At 41.2% G+C, this 21554-nt stretch overlaps 1 long non-coding RNA gene across 2 annotated transcripts; it reads right to left on the minus strand.

Annotated features, from left to right (window-relative positions):
• Nucleotides 1–2307: 2307 nt before the first annotated feature.
• LOC144297544 (uncharacterized) lies at nt 2308–17585 on the minus strand. 2 transcript variants are annotated; one of them, XR_013364541.1, is made up of 4 exons: nt 17467–17585; nt 14214–14296; nt 5377–5412; nt 2308–2405 (listed from the first exon to the last, which is right to left on the minus strand). It is a non-coding gene; the product is annotated as an uncharacterized LOC144297544 (long non-coding RNA). The 2 variants fall into 2 exon arrangements; XR_013364542.1 differs by lacking the exon at nt 17467–17585 and adding an exon at nt 17258–17407.
• Nucleotides 17586–21554: the final 3969 nt, after the last annotated feature.

The following is a 21554-nucleotide window of genomic DNA, read 5'->3' on the forward strand; positions in this document are numbered from 1 at the left end:
GACATGAACAGACATTTCTCCAAAGATGGCCTATACATGTCCAACAGGCACATGGAAAAAATGGTCCATCACATGTCATCAGGAAAATACAAATCAAAACCACGATGAGACACCACCTATACCAGTCAGAATGGCTAAAATGAACAAGACAGGAAACAACAAATGTTGGTGAAGATGCAGAGAAAGGATGAACCTCTTATGGTGCTGATAGGAATAGAAGCTGGTAAAGCCACTTTGGAAAACAGTATGGTGGCTCTTTAAGACGTTGAAAATAGGCAGCCCAGGAGGCTCAGCGGTTTAGCACCACCTTCAGTCCAGGGCGTGATTCTGGGGTCCTGGGATCGGGTCCCATGTCGGGCTCCCTCCATGGAGCCGGCTTCTCCCTCTGCCTGTGTCTCTGCCTCTCTCTCTCTTATAAATAAATGAAATCTTTAAAAAAAAAAAAAGAAGTTGAAAATAAAGTTACCCTATGGCCCTGTAATGACACTACTAAGTACTTATCCCAAAGATAACAAATGCAGTGATCCGAAGGGACACCTGCACCCCAGTATTCATAGCAGCAATGTCCACAATAGCCAATCGTGGAAGGAGTTGTGATGTCCTTCAACAGATAAACAGATAAAGAAGATATGGGGTGCGTGTGTGTGTGTGTGTAAAGGATACAATGAGACATTACTCAGCCATCAGAAAGGATGAATACCCACCATTTACATCGATGTGGGTGGAACTGGAAGATATTATGCTGAGTGAAATAAGTCATTGGAGAAAGACAATTTTCATAGAATTTCACTCTATCTGGAATATAAGAAATAGTGTAAGGCTCCATAAGGGAAGAAGAGGAAATATAATGGGGAAAAATCAGAGAGGAAGACAAACCATGAGAGACTCTTAACTCTGGGAAACAAATAGGGTTGCTGAAGGGTGAGGTGGGCGGGGGGAATGGGATACTGGGTGATAGCCTTAAGGAGGGCACACGATGTGATGACCATTGGGTAATACATTATATTTTGACAAACTGAATTTCAATTTTAAAAAATGAAATGAAATAAAATAAAATAGAAAGTCAACTTATAAATTCGGTTATATTTTCCACATGTTAGCAATGATCAACAGGATAATAAACATTTTTAAAACACTATCTTAAACAGCATGCAAAATAAGTATTGATTTATGGAATATTTAATCCTAAAATATGGCAGACCTCTACAGAGAAGGGATAAAACATTGATGACACAAATCAATCACCAGAAATGAATGTACACAAATTTTGTACATGTCTTGAAAAAAAAAAAAAGTAATGTTAAGGTATCAATCTATCCGTACCATCCATTCAATGGCAATCAACATATTGGCAGGCTTTTTGTAAAAATTGACAAGCAGATTACACAAGATACTTGACAAAGCAAAAAACTGACAGGTAACCAAAAGCATCCTGAGAAAGACCAGAGTTGGAAGCATCACACACCTGACTTCAAACTGCTACAACTACATTAATCAAATCACTGAGATAGTGACTTAGAGATTGAGAAATAGGTCCATGGAATAGACCAGAGTCTAAAAATACACTCACACATATGAGGTTAATTCATTTTTGACAAAAATGCTGGATTACTCAAGAAAGGAAAACCTTTTGACAAAGTATAAGTGACTCATACTCATCTATATGAGTAAAGAAATAAACCATGATTCATACCTTATGCTGTCCACAAAAACCAAAGACATTATGGGAAAACAAAACATTTTAGGTCATCTGGAAGAATAAGTTGTATGCCTTTAAACTGAGGGGATATCAAGATATTAACATTTCTTAGACAGAAACCCAATAAAAGAGTCTAACAGAAAAAAAAGAAATTTTTAAAAATTGGAGTTTATCAAGACATCATGCTGGATTTACCACCTTTGTCCATTAAATAGTAGTTCCTAGTAGTAAGCTTTGTAAACCTGAGAAGAAATATGTTCAAGTGGGCCAAATTGATGAAGAATTGGGTGTTCCAAATGTTCATTTCATCTCTAGGGTTGCTCCTTTACAGGATGAGCAAATTCTAGAGTAAAACAGGTGCCCAATTAAGAACCGGTGCCCAGCCTGGGTGGCTCAGTTGTTTAGCGTCGCCTTCAGCCCAGGGCCTGATCCTGGAGACCCGGGATCGAGTCCCACATCGGGCTCCCTGTGTGGAGCCTGCTTCTCCCTCTGCCTGTGTCTTGCCTCACTCTCTCTCTCTCTCTGTGTCTCTAATGAATAAATAAATAAAATCTTTAAAAAATAAAATAAAAATAAAAAATAAATAAAAAAGAACCGGTGCCCAGTACTCACATCCACTTACAGCATCCTGGGGCTACCAGGAGAGGTTCAGTGTGGTCCACGTGCAGGTAATTTCACCCACAGCCATTATGAAGCAAAGCCCTTCCTGTAGACAATGGATGTATTTTCTTGTCACATCATTTCCCTTTGTTGCGATAAAGGGGACTGTGTTCTCTCTAGACCATGGGGGCCTGACTTGAGCTTTCCCAGGCACCTCCTTTCAGGACCCAGGGATGTCTAGGGAGCTTTGTCAGCATTCAATCCTTTTCTTGGCCAAAAAAAAATTTATTTTCATTTCACATTCATATGATTTTGATCCCTCTACTGAAGTCAAAGACATTTCTTATCTGAGTGCATCATACAAGTGGCTTGTTCTGCTACTTGCCTGGAGCCCATTTGCCTGACGAACATGCAACCCTTGGCTACAGCCCCACAGACTAACATCTGAATGTGTCCCCAGAGATAGGAGCCTGATGCTTTATCAACTGCTAAACAAAGAGCTTTCCACCCTATTCTCTGGGCCAGTTTACCCTTCTTTTCCTCATCAGGGTTTTAGTATTAACAGAGTCTGCGGCAAACTAACTTCCAAGCAGCAACATAGGCCTCTACTCAACAACTTCCATTGGAAATCCAGCCGTCCTGCTGCCGCAGACCACTCAGTAATGAGGTCCGCGGCGTCCTTGCAATCCCATTTTCCATCCAACAAGCAGAAACACACCTTGTTCGTATCGTGTGGGACTTTCCCTGAACTTCTGCTACAATGCACCTCAAAATAAATTGTCACTTTAGGAGTGACCATTACCATGCTGCCCATCACATATCTGACAGCTTCCCTGGCCTCGTCCAGAACACGAAAGGAAACCAGACATTATGTGATGCTCCTCATTGGAAGGGATTTTTGCATCAAACACCACTGAGATGCTAGCACTATTTTTTAAATAAACTGGAAGAAGAATCTGCCTCAAGTAATTTTCATATCCATAAACCGAAAAAAAAACTTTACAAAGAAATTCTATTTTTTTACTATATCCTACTTAACTTATGCAAATCGCCATTTCATCAAAGTGTATGTATGTTGGCAAATTGAACACCAATAAAAAATAAATGTATTATTTTAAAAAAATAAAAATGAAACTTATATTATAAAAGTGAAAAAAAATAAAGTGTATGTATGATGGCAGCAACCTCTATCATATAATCACATCCTATGGGCCCAGAGGGACTGACTTTCAATAAACCTACTAACAGTTTCACCTCAGGGTCTGATGAAATTCAGATAACTCTTTGGTCACATGATAAGAGGCTAACAGGATTTCTGCAGGAGGAATATGATTTTGCCAAAACCGGAATAGTCCTCAGAGTCTCTGGACTTCTTGCTTATTAGCATGATCATTCCTCATTCTGAATTCATCTCAACAAATGTCAACAATCCCATCATATCCTTAACCCGGCTACCACTTTTCTTTGGCCTCATTCTTCATAGCCATGCCTTCAGGAAAGGAAGAATTTCAGTTTCCCTACAAGGACTGTGACACTAAGAGTAGACATCAGCAAATATTTTCTCCCAGAGGTGAGAACAAAATACGAAATCCATGTGAATTCCTATTCACGGGGATCCTGGCAGAGGCAACGAGAGAACCCCTAGTGGGCTGACTTCCTGGTGCCCTCCCATGGGCGAACTGGAACTCTTTTAGTTTCCACTATTGTGGCAATGAGAAAGTGAGCAAATGCCCCCCAAAATCATCTCATGTTCAAAGGTAATGACAATTATCACTCTCTACTCCTTACCCCAGAGCTCCTGATAGACAGCCACAGGCAGACCCTACATTCGTGAGGTGCATCTGCCCCAACCAGTGGAAGCTCATTTTCCATACCCGCACCCTGGCCGTGCTGTCTTGGTCCTCATACAGGAGGAAGGATATTTTTTTAAGTTGGCTCCACATGGCAGGTAGGACCTATGGTTCAGTGTGTGAGGTCTGACTGCAGTCTATGCCCTTATAACCAACCTGGGTTCCCAACCTGGAGGACGAAAAGAAAATTCCTCCTCATGTCTCCATGAACACAACACACATGGCATTGGACTTACAGCAAACAATGAGAGACACCCAAAGTATACTAAGGGTTTGGTGCACAGTCTTGGTTTCAGGTACAAGGAAAAAGCCTGGGAATAAAGCGTACCCCATTACAGAGAGGAAAGCTTACAGCCATGCTGCCTCACCCCTCCATCCCCCAGTCCACATTCCACTGTCCCATGTGTTCCTAATCCTGCATCTCCACATCACCTTCAGCATCTACATTCTCTTCCGAGACTTCTTAACCACTCTTTCACGCTCTGCCCGGGTATTTAGCTCTTCAACTTATGGGAACCACAAAGATAAATGAGACCGCAAATTCAGACCTTATTCCCATGTCATTTTTCATAGAGAATAATTTATATAATCCACAATTTAGATAAATCCATGTCGGAAACTTTATATTTTCTTTTTTTATATAAATTTTTTATTGGTGTTCAATTTGCCAACATATAGAATAACACCCAGTGCTCATCCCATCAAGTGCCCTCCCTCAGTGCCCGTCACCCAGTCACCCCCATGCCCCGCCCACCTCCCCTTCCACCACCCCTAGTTCGTTTCCCAGAGTTAGGAGTCTTCATGTTCTGTCTCCCTTTCTGGTATTTCCCACTCATTTTTTCTCCTTTCCCCTTTATTCCCTTTCACTATTTTTCATATTCCCCAAATGAATGAGACCATATAATGTTTGTCCTTCTCCGATTGATTTACTTCACTCAGCATAATACCCTCCAGTTCCATCCACGTCGAAGCAAATGGTGGGTATTTGTCGTTTCTAATGGCTGAGGAATATTCCACTGTATACAGAAACCACATCTATACATTTTCTAATAAGGTATAAGAAATCAGCAGGTTTTCTATGTTCACAGTAAACTTTAGAAGCAGGAATGTGCTTCCCCAGGCTCCTGCTTTGGAGTCTCTATACTCTGCCCCCCAAGGCTGCTTTGACACGAGGCTGGGATGGAACAGTCGTGAGAGGAAGAACATGAAGTATAAGCAGAGACTTACCAGTAGGGCTATCACGTGAAGCGTCTGATGAACTCTCTGAAAGAGATATAGAAAAATAGGTGAAAATAAAACATCAGTATGGGAAAGGAAGGAAGACGGAATATGGAAAATATTGCAGGCTTTCCCAATTGAAGAAACTTAGGTTTTGCTGCACATATGAGGGCAAAAAAGATGCGTAGATAATGTGTAATGCACAAAACCCTGCAGAAACCATAATACGTCTCTATTTTTGCTTTCCTGAAATCAGCCTCTGATAACCTTCTTAAACATATTGTCCTGAAGTAACATTGAAGTTACGTTCCGAGGTTAAAACTGACCAAGACCTGTCTGAGTTGTCAACGCTGAGAAGAAGAGTCCACTCTGTCCCGAGCGCTCAGGCAAAATGGGGATGGACCAGGGCAGTGGAGTGGAGGACACAGGGGCAAATTCTGAGCCCCTCCAAACCCTCATTCACACAGAACTTACATCTTTAACGTCTTCTTGCTCCAGACCTTATTTTTAACTACGAATCTTTATTTATGGCCAGGAAGGCGGAGATTGCCACCAGTACCAGCAACGCCAAGACCTTCATGCTGGTGAATTGATCAGCAGGGAGCACTGAGGAAAGCATCAGAGCTCAGGAGAAGGTAGGACTCTGACCCCAGCGTTGCACATCCTGACCTTATATAGGCAGAGGGCGCCAATCAGGAGCTCCCAGATCAGAATCCAGGCTAGTTAATGCCAAAAAATGTTGGTACTCAGAGACACCACTGGAGAGTCAAGTCCAGAGGCCCTTTGGAAAGATCAGAATCTCAGTTCCTTGATGCTGATACAGGTCAACTCTTGACTCAGGTCAAGAGTTTCCCATATTAAACATTTTCCAGGAAACAACTCTGCTTCCAGGCTTCCTCTCACCTTGTAGGGTAGACTAGCACCATGATTACCAGCTCTGCTGACAAGCCAAGGGGCCTGAGAGCCAGCCCTGTGGGATTACTCCAACCTGCAGTGTTCCTTCCATACACAGGAGTTGGACATCTACAGCTTTCGTAGCACAAGGTCTCCTCAAAGCAGCGTCACAGTGGTAGGGCAGCGACCTCTCAGAACCATCCACCTGGGCTGCTTGTACCTTCCTCCAGGGAGGGCCTCCCTCCTGTACGTGGAGATACTCTCATCTCACGCTCACACACAGTGAGCTCACGCCGATAGGATCTCTCTGGATTTAAGCACTTCTTGTGGAAAAACTCAAAGTCGTAGAGATAGAAAATAGAAAATGAAATGCACATGTGTCATTAATGCAGCCACTGAGTCAGTGCACTGATGCAACAAATATCTATTGGCTTCTACACATTAGAGAAATAGCAGTGAACAAAGCACACAAGCATTCCATGCAATATGTGCAATTATGGGCATTCATGCATTAACAAGTAAACAGGAAGGAAGGAAGGGATGTGGGAAGGGGAGAAGAGGGAAGGGAAACAGTGCGTAGTTTGTAAAATGGTGAGGCCTAATAAATAATAATACAGAAAAGAAAGTGGAGTATCATGGAGACAGAAAATGAGGTTATAATCTTAGCTAAGGCAGCCAAAAAGGCATTACAGTAAAAGTGAGACGAGAACAAATCCTTCAAGATACTGAGGATCGATCCTGTAACATCCTGGGAATGAGTGTTCAGAGGAAAGAAAGAGTTGGTGCAAGTCCCTTATTCCTTCTGCAGGTGCTGAGCAGGGACCAACACTACTCGCCTTTCAGCACACACACCCCAGCTAAGTAAATGCAACAGTGAAGCAAAAATTCCACATTCACATCAGAAATAAGTGTGGGACCCACCCAGGTCTCCAACGAAAGGTACTGAACAAGTCTTGGAAAACGCCGGAACTATGAGAAAGCCCTAGGTTCTGAACATTCCTTTACAGTTAAATGGCTCTAATGCTTCACGTTGTCCTGTTCATGCAAAGTGTCCCGTTCTGTCGGCCGCCCTCGGGGGGAACGTCTGCCCTGTGGAACAGCGCTGAGCACCGATTCCGTCTTCTCATCCTTTGTATTGAAATATACTTGATATTTAGCCCGTGTCCATGGAAGGTGCGCTGCTTGTTAATTCGATACAGTCGTCTCGTGTCTGTTGCCATTGGAGCATTCATTACCATCTCGAGCATGTTATTTAATGATCATTTCTTTTTAGAAGTTGGAATGATTAGGTTCCGCTCTCCTAGCAATCTGATGATGGTACAAAATAGCGTTGTCTACATCGCACCTACCACCATGTTGTGCATTCGATCCCTGGGGCTCACAGATCATCAGGGAAATGCAAGTCACTGAGGTCTCACCCCACACTAATAGAACGGCTGCCGTCGGCAAGACAAGAGATCACATAAATTAAAATAAAATTTCTATGCACGCATGAACACATGCTTCTCCAGGCCTAACAATCCATACCATTGCTGTTCCCACCACCCAAAAGCACGTTAAATGAGTTTGTCCACGTGTTCATTCTATATGCAAATATGTGTCTATACAGATGCATGTGTATATGTGCTCGTGTCTTACAAAAGGATATACAAAAAAAGAGAAGTAGTATACAAAAATAGCATTATATTCCAAACTATTCTTTAAAAAAAAATTATTTGAGAAAGAGAAAGAGTGCACATAAGCAGGGAGGAGGGGCAAAGGGAGAGGAGGAAGCAAGCTCTGCGCTGAACTGGGAGCCCAATAAGGATCTTGATCCCGGGACCTGAGCAGAAGGCAGATGCTTAACAAACTCGGCCACCGAGGGGCCCCCAGTCCGTTCTTTGTTGTACGCTCAACTCTACCTCCTAGAAATCCAAGCCAGCCACTACACGTCTACAGCCTCCTTTTCACCGGCTTTCCTATGACATCACTTACTCTACCTGTTGATGGGAATCCAGGCCATTTCTAATGTTTTGCTACCACTAAACATGAAACCATTGATATGCTTTCTACTGCACCCTTATGTATGAAATTTTCTATACATATGGTCTCCGGGGGGGTGGGGGTTAATATATCACATGCATGTTTTAAATCGGATATTTTCAAATTATTTTCTTAGGGTACCCTAAAACTTATATTAACAGAAATGAAATAGAACAGCACATTTTTCCTAGGACTCCTGGGTGGCTCAGCAGTTGGGCGTCTGCCTTTGGCTCAGGGTGTGATCCCCAGGTCCCAGGATTGAGTCCCACGTTGGGCTCCCGCATGGAGCCTGCTTCTCCCTCTGCCTGTGTCTCTGCCTCTCTCTCTCTCTCTGTGTCGCTCATGAATAAATAAAATCTTTAAAAAAAAAAAAAAAAGAAAAGAACAGCACATTTTTCCAACCCTGTGACTACTATCTGGATTTAACTCTGCATATCTGATAAGTCAGAAACAGTATATTCATGTTTATTTGCATTTCCTGATTAGAGGACAATCGTCATACTTTTCTATTTATTGTCCACTGGAATTTTCGCTCTCAGGTTTTGTCCATAAAATCTGTTAATCTATCTTCTGTTCTTATCATTTAAGGAATTATACCAGATGACTAATAGTATAATTTTCATCTTTCATGAAATCACAAAGATCTCCAGTCTAAAAATATAAAATAAAACAATACAGATATTTTATTTTATTCACAATATAATTTTCAAAGTCTTAAACCCAAGAAGCGCTGTCATACTTATTAAAAATTCTATTAAACAATTTGAGAAACAGGTAATGCGGTCATCTTAAAATCGAGACACACTAATATTCCTGCACGCAGAGATCACAGCTCTCCAATTCCTGATTTTCCCAATGATGATGAGGTTGGCCCTGGTCCCCACACTATTATGGAGCATATTTGAAAGGGAGATAGCATGTTTGAAGTATGAGACAAAATCAGAAAAGCAGCCTCACCTGAAGACAGGCCCTAGAGAGAAGCATCAAGGACCCAGTCCCAGACCAGACCCCTCTCCTCCCACCATACACCACCTAGAAGGTGGAGGCCTCTGTAGCCATCCTGGACTGCCACGGGCAGGGACACACAACTGAGTCGCAATAAAATAAGAGTTAACAGGACAGAGATGATGATGAGAGCTGAAGAGGAGTCCTAGGGCCATGGGATGCCCAGCTGGATGGGGAGTTAGCACCAAGGTAACATCTTTTACCTTTCTGCCTCCAAGGAGTTGAGGCACTCAGCGCAATGACTCTCAGGTGGTAGAAATCTGAGTGTGCACCACGCACCGGATACTCACCCAGGGTGTTTCTACTCTGTTCACTATACGTGACTGCTGCCATACGCTATTGCCATTCGATCTCAACCTCAACATCGCCTCCTCCAGGACCTCTCTGATGGCTTCCTAACTGAAATACCCTTCAGCGATGGTGACATAAGTTTATTTTATTTCCATCGTATTATTTATCGCTACTCTGATGTTTTCTTGGCTCTATGTTTCTTTGCTCTTGGTTTCTCTGGTTTTTACTTCTCTCTCAATAAATAAAATCAAAGGGAACAAAAGTTGACTTTGTTCATTGCTATTCCATAAGACTTAGATGGGAGCCAAGTGCTTAGAAAGCTCTTGAGAAATGTCAGTTACGGAAACATCAATGAATGCAATAGAAATTCGTATAAAAAGGATCAAACAAAAAGAGAGAACTTCCCTTAAGGGATCAGGGATGGAGTATACCATGAAAAATAAGGACAAGTGGAAGTGGACAGCATTTGGAAAGCAGAAGTGGTCCATGCCTGTGAGTTCTGGTGTACAGTAGACAAAGAAGATTTAGGCAAGAATCCCATAAGCAAAACTAAGAGTCAGTTCCAACCGTGTGTAGCTACAACAGTGTTTTACTGTCTCAAATCTCTACAGTCAACGAAATCTGGATATACGAAGAGTTACACAAAAAGCAACATGCATGTGAGGAGAAGATACAAGGTTCCATACACACAAGTGAAGCACAATCATCACTCAGCTGTACCTCAAAACCTCACAAGTACTTCCTGTTGAAAATCCAGGGAAGTCCTTTCCACGCCTTCCGTGTGTCCTCATTCGTTATTCTATTGTCAGGAAAGATCTCTCCTAAGCACAAATTCTCCCCCCAAAAATTGGCTTTTCATAATCAACAAAAGGAAATTTCAAATATTCCTCTAATTCTCCTTCATTTCCAAAACAGAACTCATTCTACTTACCACTTACTATCCGTTCCAACCATTGCCCATCATCTTCCCACTAAGTGTGAATGGCTGCTCTCTACTGAGAAATCCAGAGCAAACCGCAAAAGCTAAACATTCAGAAAAGTGATTGTTCTCAAATTTGTCACTGTATTTTTATCTCAGTCTTTCTAGGAATACTGCATTATTACTTCTTCCTTTATTGTATTTTGCATTCTTTTGATTTTCTGAAAACCTTCCTGTTTCTCTCTACGCTCCTCTCTTGTCCAAATGCCTTTGTCGTACTCAGTTAATCAATAGCTCCCATCATCCTATGACCACATCCAATCTTTGCTAAATAATTAACTTTACTTTATTTAAATCATGTGGGCTGTACAACATTCTCAGGCATCCAAAATGCCCTTCCTGGAAATCTGAAAACAATGAAACTTTGAGAATGTCCTCCCAGATATCGAGGGAGACACCTTTCTGAATAAAGGGTCAGGTGCACCCTAGAATATTTAAAAGAGCCTCCTTTGCCTCCTCCTCACTTCCTTCAACACTCACACTTATTCCATCAATCTTTTTTTATTTATTTATTTATGATAGTCGCAGAGAGAGAGAGAGAGAGAGGCAGAGACACAGGCAGAGGGAGAAGCAGGCTCCATGCACCGGGAGCCCAACGTGGGATTCAATCCCAGGTCTCCAGGATCGCGCCCTGGGCCAAAGGCAGGCGCCAAACCGCTGGGCCTCCCAGGGATCCCCTATTCCATCAATCTTTGATGATCCTACTAACCTCGTGGACATCTGACAACACTCATACTTCCACAGGTTCCTTCCTGACACCTTAGGGCAGTATCATTCTGAATATGGTGCCAAGCAGACCTTGAAATACAATCAAGACTTCCTTCTTCTTGCTCAACTCCCTCTACCCTAACATCTACCTTCCCAAGCTTGAATCATCACACACACCGGATGTTGACTTTGCACACTGGTAACTATTTGTTAAAAAAAACATTCAAGTTTCTTGGTCACTGTGGTAATTTTTACCTGGCATTACTGTCCATCTATGAAGCACTTCCAAAAAGTAAAACAAAGAATTATAGGCTTTGATGAGAAGAACAGATTCTGGGGTGACATTAATTTATACCAAAACCTCAAGAACACATGTTTCAATAGGAAGTCTATACTGCATCAAACCCCAACTCTAGAATAGTTTCACTGTGAGTGTAGACAACATATAGACTTTAGAAATCCACATGAACTGGCTTCATTATTTAGCCTGCGTGGGATGCAACATCCCTTATGTAGCACTCTGGAGGGGAATGCATAAACTGAATCTACTTTGTAAGGAGCAATTTTTTTAAATCTGAAGGAGGAAATTTAGATTTTTTTTTTCAAAAATGAGAAGGGAAATGTATTTTTCAAACCACTAATGTTATGAAACATTTTTTTTTAGAAACATTGTGTTTGTTTATCCATCATCTTTCGATGGACACCGAGGTTCCTTCCACAGTTTGGCTGTTGTGGACATTGCTGCTATGAACATCGGGGTGCAGGTGTCTGGGTTTTTCACTGCATCTGTATGTTTGGAGTAAAGATGTGGTCTCTATATACAATGGAATATTCCTCAGCCATTAGAAATGACGAATACCCACCATTTGCTTCGACGTGGAGGGACCTGGAGGGGACTATGCTGAGTGAAGTGAGCCAATTGGAGAAGGACAGACATTATATGGTCTCACTCATACAGGGAATATAAAAAATAGTGAAAGGGAAAGGGGAAAGGAGAGAAAATGAGTGGGGAAAAATCAGAGAGGGAGACACAACATGAGAGACTCCTAACTCTGGGAAACAAACTAAGGGTGGTGGAAAGGGAGGTGGGTGGGGGGTGGGGGTGACTGGGTGACGGGCACTGAGAGGGGCACTTGGCAGGATGAGCACTGGGTGTTATGCTATATGTTGGCAAATTGAACACCAATAAAAAATATATACCAAAATAAATAAATAAAAATTAAAAACAATAAAAAGAATATAAAAAAGAAAAAAATAGAAACATTACATTTGAAAATAAAGGAGACTAAGACACCAAATAATTACGTGAAATATGGGACCTTAGAATGGATCAAGTACTAGAGAAATACAATTTTATAAGAGACCTTATTGGTTCAAGTACTGAAATTGAGTACTTTTTTTAAGAAGGGAAGGGAGAAGAAATGAGTGGGAAATATCAGAAAGGGAGACAGAATATGAAGACTCCTAACTCTGGGAAACGAACTAGGGGTGGTGGAAGGGGAAGAGGGCAGGGGGTGGGGATGAATGGGTGACGGGCCCTGAGGGGGGCGCTTGATGGGATGAGCACTGGGTGTTATTCTATATGTTGGCAAATTGAACACCAATAAAAAATAAATTTATTATTTAAAAAAATAAAGAGATAAAAAAGAAGAGATAAAGTACTGCATCCATGCTGAATTTACAAAATTAAAAACTCTACCTTGGTTACATGAGAAAAAGTTTGGAAGAATAAACACTAAGGTAATTAGTGAAAAAGAAATATACCTAATGAACTTTTGGATCTGACTAAAGAGATTAACCATCTCCACTGTGTTAACTGCCTTGAGCCACCATCCTAAGGAGTCCCTAGCTACAAAAAAAGTCCATGTATAGGCATTCTGGTCCACAGACCCAGCTAAATCCCACCTTAACAGCATCCCTACTGAACACAAAAACATGCATCAAAGAATCTCCAAATGACTTCAGTCCAGCACGCACGTAGTCCCAAGGGTGGCCCCAGACAGACCCAAGAAGGAGCAACACATTCCTCGGGTGCCTTAGCCAAATATCTCACCTGGAGTTTCTTACACCATACAAATGTGGTTGTTCTACAATATCCTAGTATTTTGCAGGGGTCCATTAGGCAGAATAAATAATCAAAATGAATTGTATTCTCTTTCTCAGTGGTTTGGTCCAATATGAACTGACCACTCCTTAATACCACTTTCTCCTTCCAAATGCACTACTGTGACTCTCCTCAGTCACTGATAAATAATTCCTCTGCAAACAGAGGATTTCCAAGCATGAAAGCAAACAGAGAACATTCCCTGTTAGGATTATGTCCCACGTGCCATGTACTCAAAGGGAAAGGATTACACAGGAGCAGGGATCATTGTGGCTCACTTTAGAAGGTGCACACCACACAAGGAAGTCTCCTAAAGGTGAAATATGTTTTCACTTTCATGCCACATTGGAGTTTTTTGGAGAGAGCCAGAACAGTTACATCTCAAGACTCTATAGGAAGACGTCTATCATCAAAAGATAGGAGTCCAAGAGATCTTTTCATTTTTGTCAGTGACTATGCCTGAATCCCATCAAGGCAGGTCTTCCAATTAGAGAAGATATGGCCAGGCAGCTTCACATCAGGGGATCAAGGTCAGTATAACCTCACTGCTGGTACTAGGTAGGCATTAAGGTGAAAGACTGAATTGTAGGTATTGACAGAAAGAATATTGCAAAGCAATCAACCAAATCCTAAAGCAAGACTGAAATGGTTCACACTGAGCATCATGCTCTGAGACAGAACAGAAATGTGACTGTTCCCTTCCATGAAGGGAGACCCTGAGCAGCACAAGAAAGGCACAGTGAAGCAGTCCGCTCAGGGGAAGGGGCTGACGGACACGCTGCCAACAAGTTGACTGGACCAAATCCACAAATGTTTGGCCACAGCTACTTGAAAACGACTTACCTGTGGTCAGAACAGAATAAGCCTTCTTGTGAGTAGATTGGGCTCCCCAGGTGTGTAGACGGTAAGCGGGAAGCAAACAGAGCCTGAAATAGAAAACAAAACCACCTGGGGAAAACTGCAGAGTCCAGAAGGACACTTTAGTGGTTTCTTGGAAAAATTCCTTATGTTATAAGGAAACTCCTTATTCCTCCGATGATAGTTTTTCATTGCTGCTGTCACAAACTACCACAAAATTAGCATCTTAGAACAATAAGCATCCCCCAATTCCCCTGGATATGAATTCAGGGTACAACTGGCCTCAACTGGATTATCTGCTTAGGGTCTTACAAGGCAAACACCAATATAAGAGAAACGATGTGCCTTTCTGGAAACTGGGGAACAAGCTACTTCCAAGATCATTCAGGTTGCTGAAGAATTCACGTCCTATTCAAATGGTCCCCTTCGCTGTCAAATCTACAAAGGCACATTGAACCACTTATGCGCCTCACAGATTTCTGCCATCCACCTCTGCCTTCCTCTTTAGCTTTTAGGGGCTCACGTGATTACATTGAACTCAGCTGGATAATCTAGGAGAATCTCTCTGTTTTAAGGTCAGCTGTAGTTCCCTGCATTACTGAAATGTCCCTCTTGTCATGTAACACAACATATTCATCAGTGTATGATCTCATTATATTGACAGTCCTTCATATCAGGGCCCAAAGACATCTTGAAGGCCACTCTACTGCCCACCTCACCCTCTACCTAGATATACAGATAGATGATAGATGATACATAGATAGAGATGATATACATATAGATACGGTTCTGTACGATAGTCAATCTTTATTAATGATGCCACTATTGTTCCAGTTACTCACGTATAAGCATTCAAAAGTATGCCTAATTCCTCTTTTCTTTCACAACCCGTATCCAAATTGTCAGCAATCCTTAAGCTCCGCCTTCAAAATACACCAAGACACATACAACTTCTCATCACCTGGAGGTGATGTTCTGCTAGACCTGGTCAGCACCACAGGTGGCCTGAAATAGCTTTCTGTATTTTGCCTTTGCACACATACTGTCTCCCCATATTCCACCTTCAGGAAATTAGTCATAATTACCATGTGAAAATGGGTATGATGCTGAGTGAAATAAGTCAATTGGAGAAGGACAAACATTATATGGTCTCATTCATTTGGGGAATATAAAAAATAGTGAAAGGGAATAAAGGGGAAAGGAGAAAAAATAAGTGGGAAATATCAGAAAGGGAGACAGAACATGGAAGACTCCTAACTCTGGGAAACGAACTAGGGGTGGTGGAAGGGGAGGTGGGTGGGGGGTGGGGGTGACTGAGGGATGGGCACTGAGGGGGGCACTTGACGGGATGAGCACTGGGTGCTATTCTGTATGTTGACAAATTGAACACCAATAAAAAATAAATGTATTAATAAAAAAATAAAGAGCATAAATGGTTTCGCATAAGAATAAAAAAGAAAATGTTAATCCTGTCATGCAATTCCTCGGCTCTCAACCATCTAAGGTTTATAAATTGTCCAGCAAAATCTAAAGTCTTCACGATTTCTGACAGCAGTTAATGCAGTGAGATTCATATTAACAAAATAAAGGAGAAAATACATGTGATCTTCCCAACTAGTGCACAAAGATTCTTTTAAAGAATCCAAGCACCATCATCTTGAAAAACAGAGGGAATGAAGTAGAAAACTACGAATAAATTAGGAATAGTACAAATTTCTTCAATCTACTAAATGGCATCAGTAAAATGCTACAAATAATAATATATGCAATGGAGGATACCTGAGTGATCTCCCCTAACATCAGAAATCAGAATTTGGTAAAGATTTCTGCTCTTATCATCTCTAAGTAATCTTTATTAAGGTCTTAGGCAGTGCAATAGGCAAAAAAAAAAAACAAAAAAAAACAAAAAGACATATAAAATCTCAGAAACAATGAAGTAAACTGACTTTCCTTGCAGGTGACACGGTCACACACATGTGTACCCACACAGAACATACACACACACACACATACCCCTAAAGAAACATCTGCTAGAAAAGAATAAAGTAATGTCATAAGATAGAAAGTTAATATATAAAAATCAATTACATATTCTACATGTTAGCAATGATGAATGGGAAAATTAACATTTTAAAAATACCATCTAAAACAGCATGGAAAACATGTATTTATTTACGGGCGAATTTATCCAAATATATGCCAGATTTCCACAGTGAAGCTACAAAACATTGATGACACAAAACACATCACCATAAATAAATGCAAACATGTTATGCTCGTGTCTCAGAAAAAACAATAAGGTTAAGGTATCATATCTGTATTTCAATTCAATCCCAATCCATATGTTGACAGGATTTTTTGTAAAAATTGACAAGCAGATGCCGCAATATACACGACAAAGTAAAAACTGACAGGTAACCAAAGCCATCCTGAGAAAGACCAGAGTCGGAGCATCACACCGTCCGATTTCAAACTGCTACGGCTACATTAATCAAATCACTGAGATATTGACCTAAAGGTGGGTCCAGGCACAGAACAGTCTAAAAATACACTCACACATATGCAATTAATACATTTTTGAGAAAAATACTAAGGATACTCAACAGACGAAAGGAAACTCTTTCAACAAAGTATATTGCAAAAAAGCACTATTACCTGTACCATAAAGAAATAAACCATGATTCCTACCTTTTCCCATACACAAAAATCAAAGACTTAATTATAAAATACAACATTATAAATCACCTAGAAAATGGAAAAATGTATCCTTTTAAACTTAAGGGATGTTAACATTTCTTAGACAGAAAACCCAGAGGTTTGAAAAGGGAAAAAGAATTGATAAACCGAATTTTATCAAAATCATTATGTTCCATTGACAACTCTGTCATTAAATAATAGATTCCAGTAGCAGTAAGCTTTGTAACCTGAGAATAATACATTCAAGTGGACCAAACTGATGAAGAATTGATTGTTCCAAACATTCACCACACCTCCAGGTTTGCTCCCAAATTCTAAAAAAGAATGAGTACCGGGCAGCCTGGGTGGCTCAGTGGTTTAGCGCCGCCTTCAGCCCAGGGCATGATCCTGGAGACCCGGGATCCAGTCCCGCGTCGGGCTCCCTGCATGGAGCCTGCTTCTCCCTCTGCCTGTGTCTCTGCCTCTCTCTCTCTCTCTCTCTCTCTCTCTCATGAATAAATAAATAAAATCTTAAAAAAAAAAAAAAAGAATGAGTACCTACTTAACACCAGTATTTACACACAGTTAATGAATCTTGCAGCTACCAGGAGAAGGTCGGTGTGATCCTCCTGCATGCAGCAGCTAATGTCACCCACAGCCCTTATGAAGACCATCCTTTCCTTTTTTTTTTAATAATAAATGTATTTTTTATTGGTGTTCAATTTGCCACATACAGAATAATGTGTTTTCTCTGCACGTCATTTCCCCTCGTTGTGTTCATCAGGACTGTGTCCTCTCTAGCCCACGGGGGCCTGGCCTGAGCTGCCCCGCTCATTTTCTTCAGGACCAATGGATGTCTAGGGAGCTAAATCAGCATTTTAGTCCTTTTCGAAGCCAACAAGTTATTTTTGTTTCACAGCCTCATGACCTTAAACCCTCTCCTAAATTCCCCAAGACATTTCCTTATCTGAGTGCATCGTACAAGTAGCTTGTTTTCCTACTTGCCTGGAGCCCATTTGCCTGACGAACATGCAACCCTTGGCTACAGCCCCACAGACTAACATCTGAATGTGTCCCTAGAGACCGGAGCCTGACGCTTTGACCACTAATAACCGAAGAGCTTTCACCTCTACTCTCTGCCAACTTTTTCTTTTTCATCAGGGTTTCAGTATCAACAGAATCTGCTGCAAACCGACTCCCAAACAGCAACATACCCATCTACACAAGGGCTTTCCTTGGAAAGTTACCCACCCTTCTTCCCCCAGTCATGAGATCTTGGATGTCTGTGCAATTCCATTTTCTACCCAAGTAGCAACACAACTTGCTCATGTTGTGTGGGACTTTCCCTGAACTTCCCTTACTGCAATTCTCCTAAAAACAAATTGCCAACCCATGAGTGGACAGTCCCATTCTACCCATCGCATATTTGACAGATTCGCTTGCATCAACCAAAACAGAGCAGTAAACCGTAAATTGCCTGATGGTCTTCAATGGAAGGGCCTCCTTCATCAAACGCCATGGAAAACCTAGCAACTATTTTTAAAATGGTCTACAAGAAGAATCTGCCCCAAGTAGTTTTCAAATCCAAAACCCAACACAATTTTGCAAAGAAATCCTATTTGATTTCTGCCAAAGATTCCAGATTCCAGTACGTGTATGATGGCAGAAACTTTGATCATATAGTTACATCTTATGGGCTCATAGGGACTACCTGAGGCAGACTCTCAGTAAATCTACTAAAGGTTTTGGCTCAGGGTCTGATGAAATTCAAATACCTCTTTGTTGACTTTTTGATAAGAGATTAACAGGATTTCTATAGGAGAAGCATGATTTTGCCAAAATCAGAATAGTCCTCATAAGTCTCCGAACTTCTTGCTTATTAGCATGATCTGAAAACCATGACAGCATTTTGCAAAATTTGAACAATATCTCTATTGTTCCAGCTGAAGGAATCCTCGGGAATTTCATGGGTGGAGCTCAGCCTACAATATTAACTTGTAATTTCAACTACCCTCCAGGTGTTCTATGGATATAAAGGTTTTCTTTCTTTCTACTTTATTTCTCCGAGGAGAGAATCATCACAACGTGTGCTAATTTGCCCCTTATGGTCATTAACTCCAAATCTTTTCTAACTAAAGTTCAGCAACAAAATAAAATAATATGAATCTGTTTCCCTGTGCATATACAGTAAACAAACACTGAGATCCAGTGTATGAAAATTCAAAGTGTGCAAGGGTGACTCAAACTAGTATGGAAAAGATGTTAGCTAAGTCTTTTAAGGTATATCAATCCTTTTTGGCCTCTTGCTCTTCCTACATAGCCTTTATCACATGGATCCCAGCTCAAACAATCAAAACACATATATTTAATCTTCAATAGTCTCCTTTACCTCTCACCCATTGACTGACCACCATCGTCCTTAATAATAGAACAGATTTAGTGGAAATCAAATTCCAAACTCAATCGTTTCCCTATCAGAGCATGGACCTGTTGCTTTTCATGAATTGTGCACTGCTTAGTGGACTGCAGGTAAGAACTAGGGCAAGTTGAAAGATTCCCACTTAGCAAGTGTGTGAAAACAGCAGATGTCCGCAGTGGAAGGATAACATACGATGACTCCTTCATGTACAATATCGATCCTATTATGCATTCAGGCGTCAAAGCCCTCCACTGAAAACCACCAGGAGCCCAGCTGTAGCTCAGCAGCTTGGTATCATCATCTCCCCCACTGCGTTGGGGGAAAGCATACATACGGGAAATTGCGGAGCTGGGTCTCAGCATGAGGGTCTTAGAAAACACTTAAACAGGAATTGGGCTTGTTGTAGGTGATTTGGGAGAAGTTGTAGGGATGCAACTTCAAGCAGTTGTAGGATGTCTCTGCTCTAAATTGGATGCTGTTGGGGAGGATGAATATGCTATGATTGGGGATCTTAACAAAACTTTTCTAGCAGAAAATTCTGGAATGAAGCAAAGCTGTGATGGCTAATGAAACAGCATCGCTCAGTAACTAGGAAAAAGGTCTATGTGCTGTTCTGGGCTTGACGCACTCACATTGCCTTTGCATGGAAACAACACTGGAAAGTGGTCTTGCTCTTTGCCTCCCTTCAATGTCTGCCATTGGCCTTCTGTGACTTTGTATGTGTGCAATGGGAGAACTCTCTTCCTACGCTCAGCTCAGCTCAGCCCCTAACACCTCCGAATCCCAGCTGTGCCAGGCCAGTTCCCAGAGGGCAGGGCTGCAATCCCCCTTCTCACTGTTTAAGTTATTGCAGATAAGACACTAGCCATATCTCAGGTAACAGAGTTTGGTGGAATTCAAAATGGGCTTCAGTGCCTAGTAAATGTTGATTAGTGCATTCAGGTGAGAGAAACTTCTAGTCTCTAGTGATGGGCCCAAGAAGTGTGTCTTATGCTTAAAATAGGATACAGATGGGGGATCCCTGGGTGGCTCAGAGGTTTGGCGCCTGCCTTTGGCCCAGGGCGTGATCCTGGAGACCTGGAATCGAGTCCCACATCGGGCTCCCTGCATGGAGCCTGCTTCTCCCTCTGCCTGTGTCTCTGCCTCTCTCTCTCTCTCTCTCTCTCTCTCTGTGTCTATCATAAATAAATAAATCTTTAAAAATAATAATAAATAAAATAGGATACAGATGTACAAAGTCCAATTCACAGTCACAACAGAGGGAGTGATAAAATTGAAAGTATCTGTCACTGGGTTAACTTAATCCTTGGACAACCACACTGCAACCTCTTAAAAATATACAATTTTTGATGTTGCTCAAAGTTAAATTTTAATTGAAAACAGATAAACTAAAAAAAAAAGAAAGAAAGAAAACAGATAAACTGATCAGGGATCAGAGAGATATGGTAGACTTGGTAAGTAGCTCAATGAAATCAAACGAAGAGAGTTTGAGGCTGAGCCCAGCAGGATCAAATGCAGATGGCCCAGTCTAATTCCATGATAGTAATATTTCAACTTAGCAATTTCTTCCACCAGCTGACGACACCTTCAAGAGAATAAAATATATTGTCAACAGCATTTCAAAAAAAAATGGAGAACATGGCTTCTTTCTTGAGAATCCGCAAGGAGTCTAACAAATATCAAATAGCACTGAGTTCCGTAAAGTCAGAGAAACATGACATGTTCATCCCCTCAAAAAATGGGCTTTGCAACCCTAGACTGGAGTCTAGGGAAGCTGGAAGTTTGGAGAGAACAGGAAGTAGGCCCAAATGCATTAGTTTTTCTTCCACCATAGCACAAAGCAACACAGCCTTCTCCTTAAAAGGAATGAATACAAAAAAATAAAAATAAATTTAAAAAAAGGAATGGATACTCCTTTTTTCTCCCAGTAGCTACCACAACGCATCCCTGAACAAGGTGCCAAGCAATAGCCCTGACACTGAAAGAGGATAAGAAGTATTTGAAAAACTTTCCTCAAAATATTGATTGTTTAGGTACAAATTGAATGTCTCCCATAAGTTCAGGGGAAAGTCTTTCATTGTAATTTCTCCATTTCTTCATCTTTACATTATTAGTTAGTAGAATGACTCTGAGACTAAATTACATTGATACGTGAATTTTATACCACGTTTCCTGGCATATGTCCACTGTCAACAGATTTTGGAATTGATGTTCCATGAGTGTTGAAGGAC

This window comes from Canis aureus, chromosome 25 (assembly GCF_053574225.1).
Source record: "Canis aureus isolate CA01 chromosome 25, VMU_Caureus_v.1.0, whole genome shotgun sequence".
NCBI classification, from domain to species: domain Eukaryota; kingdom Metazoa; phylum Chordata; class Mammalia; order Carnivora; family Canidae; genus Canis; species Canis aureus.